This window comes from Bos grunniens, chromosome 13 (genome assembly GCF_055505025.1).
Source record: "Bos grunniens cultivar Pamir isolate PY7600 chromosome 13, Bosgru_T2T1.0, whole genome shotgun sequence".
In the NCBI taxonomy this organism is placed as follows: domain Eukaryota; kingdom Metazoa; phylum Chordata; class Mammalia; order Artiodactyla; family Bovidae; genus Bos; species Bos grunniens.
Genome location: NC_141177.1, coordinates 35,199,647 through 35,203,013, shown reverse-complemented (window position 1 = coordinate 35,203,013; position 3,367 = coordinate 35,199,647). Strand labels below are relative to the sequence as shown.

The following is a 3,367-nucleotide window of genomic DNA, read 5'->3' as shown; positions in this document are numbered from 1 at the left end:
GTGAGTCTGGGTGAACTCCGGGAGTTGGTGATGGACAGGGAGGCCTGGCGTGCTGTGATTCATGGGGTCTCAAAGAGTCGGACACGACTGAGTGACTGATCTGATCTGATCTGATCTGAAGGGCTTTCCAGGTGGTGCTAGTGGTAAAGATCCCACCTGCCAACACAGGAGATATCAGAGATGTGGGCTCAGTCCCTTAGTTGGGAAGATCCCCTGGAGGAGGTCATGGCTACCCACTCCAGTATTCTTGCCTGGAGAATCCCACGGACAGAGGAACCTGGTGGGCTACAATCCTTAGGGTTGCAAAGAGTTGGACATGCCTGAAGCGACTTAGCACATGCATGCATGCATGCATCGCCTATAAAATGTTCCCCAATTAGCATGCCTGTGCATGCCCAATTAGCTGTGTCTGACTTGTCCCCCCACTCTGCCTTCCCCCAGTTGAATAATCAGGCAAATTTCTTTCTTTTTTTTTTCTCATAAAAGAAAAATCAAATTTCAGTCACAGCTCTAAGGTAGATGTTACATTTTTCACAAGGATGAAAACCTAACGATGGGCATTAAGGAGGCAGGTTTCTGCATCACTCATAGCACTGTGGCCTGGACAATGATCTCTGGGTTCTTGATATTCTTTTTGCTCTGGACCATTCTCAGCTTCAGCTAGGCCAGGCTAGGCTTTGGTCTGTCCCCAGCCTTGGCTTTTGTGCACTTGACTGTCCACTGCAGAACATGGTACCTGGCAACATGGTGTTCTCACAGACCACCCAGAGACCCTAAGGGTGCCTGTGTGTCTACACCAAGAGCATGGCTGCAAAGAGGCCCTCAGTGCTCACAAAGGCTGTGTCCACCCTGCTCATCTCCACATGAATGTGCTGTGTCACCACAGAGCCATCGGTGGTCAGCATCCTCAGGTTCCCCAGCTCGACTGGGTATTTTCTGCCTCTTGGGTGGCAGCAGATCTGAGGTGGTGATGACCACCATGTTGGGGCCCATCATGCAGCACATGCATCATTGCTAAGGCTTGTTTCTGGCTAGGGATCTTCCTCCTGCTCAGCAACGCAGTCTTGAGCTGGTTGTTTGTGTGTGTTAAGTTGCTTCAGCCATGTCTGACTCTTTGCTACCCTATGGACTATAGTCCGCCAGGCTCCTCTATCCATGGGATTCTCCAGGCAAGGATACTAGAGTGTGTTGCCTTGTCCTCCTCCAGGGAATCTTCCTGGCCCAGGGATCAAACCTGCATCTCTTAGTTCTCCTGCACTGGGAGGTGGGTTATTTACCACTGGAAGCCCCAGAACTGGTTGGGGGTTATGATGTCTGCAAGCAGCATGACCTTCCCTCTGTAAACCTGAAGGAAGTCCTCAAGGGAAGTACATGGAGTCTTCTCCATTTCACTTGTCTCCAGTCATGGGGTTGCTCACATAAGCCAGGAGTTCTGCTGTTCCAGCTCCCACAGGATGTCCACCACCATGGCCAGGAAGGATTTGTCTCGCATGTAACCTGTGAGCACATTGTCATATTTCTTCATGTCATTCAACTTCAGCCCATCTGACAGCTTGGGGAGTTCATCTGAGTTCAACACTTGGCCCTTCCAGGGAGAGTGGCCTGTGTGGTTTGAAAACTGGACAAAATTCACTGTGTCCACCTCAAACCCCAAAACCTGCAGCAGGAACATGGCCACTCAGTTGCCCTCTAGCTGTGGATGACATGGCTCTGAATGGAGAGCACCCAGCACTCCTCCTGCATGCCAGGTCTGCCTTGGCAGTGCGGGCCAGGTGGGATTAGGATCTCCTCTGTGCGCCGGGGCTATGTTCTGCTTGGCTCCCACCATGCTCAGGCTTTGCTCCACTGTGGCTCCTCTTGGCACAGGCCCCTCACTTGGATGGCAGGCTATCTCCTTCTTAGGCAGATCTCTATACATATGTAAACAACAAAAAAGGAAGCTTAGCACTGAGGGACATGATGGGCCCAGGGCAGGCAGCAACCACCCTGGCCTTGAGGGGACAAATATTTTGATCATTAGTGCTTTCTATAGAAAGATTTGCCATCAAAAGGGAAAAATAATGGATGGAAAATTTCACCTATTGAGGTATGGGAATGCCTGGTTTCTGGGTTAATCATGATTTTAATTGAACTTATGTTAACTGAAACAGCTTGTTTGTGGTCTCTTGAACATACATTGTACATCTGCTTTAATCACTAAAAAAAAAGGATTGCATTGACTAGAAGTAAAGAAATGTCCACATTAAAAATAAAGTTGAAATGCCTGTCTTCAAGTGATGCCAATGCTGGTATTCCTTCAGTGATGACTCCCTTCCTAGGTGCCAAGGACATACTAACTGGCTGTGTATGTGCTTATTTGTTTATTTTTGAAAACTTGAAATGATGTATCCCTGACTTGCTTGATGTTCTTTGTTATGATAAGACATAAAACTGTGCAGAAAACCATGCTTCTCCAGAGCAGTTCCTCAGAGTAATCTGAGTTGCTGTCTCCCTGACCATAGTCCTCAATTTGGGTCAAATAAATCTCTCTTATACTACCATTGTAGATTTCTAACTGATTATTATTTTTAAAATTTTATTTATTCATTTATTAATTTTTGACTGTGTTGGGTCTTTGTTGCTGCGTGCGGGCTTTCTCTAGTTTTGGAGAGCAGAGGCTACCCTCGAGTTGTGGTGCACAGGCTTCTCACTGTGTTGGCTTCTCTAGAGCCCTGCCCAGGACAGGCTCTAGAGTGAGCAGGGTTCAGTAGTTGTGGCACGTGGATTTAGCTGCTTAATGACGTGTGGAATCTTCCTAGACCAGGGATTGAACCAGTGGCCCCTACATTGGCAGGCAGATTCTTAACCACTGGACAATCAGGGAAGTTCTTTATTGATTATTTTTGAAGACATCTGTGTGAGACATGAAATAAGAAAGCCATCTACTGTCTTGCTCCACCTCAGTTGGACACTAGCATGTTAGAGATGACTCAGATTTTTTGTTGTCTGCTGCAAAAGCACCTTGAATATTAATTTTGGAGTTACAAATAAAGTTTAGCTAGTAGTGTGTGTTTGTTGTTCAGTCACATCTGACTCTTTGTGACGCCATCAACTGTAGCCTGCCAAGTTCCTCTGTCAATGGAATTCTCCAGGCAAGAATACTGGAGTGGGTAGCCATTCCCTTCTCCAGAGGATCTTCTTGACCCAGGGATCGAACCTGGGTCTCCTGCATTGCAGGCAGATTCTTTACTGTCTGAGCCACCAGGGAAGGCTGGACAAATTCTCAAATATGGAACTGAGTAATGAGGTTCCACTGTATAGAGATATAGATTTAACACCCAGGAGAAAGAGATAAAAGAATTAGAAATACTTGCCTCTGGGAACAGGA

General features: G+C 47.0%; 1 pseudogene; it reads right to left on the bottom strand.

Moving 5' to 3' along the window:
- Positions 1–585: 585 nt before the first annotated feature.
- On the bottom strand, positions 586–1,743 carry LOC147360713 (pyridoxal kinase-like; annotated as a pseudogene).
- Between the last annotated feature and the right edge of the window lie 1,624 nt (positions 1,744–3,367).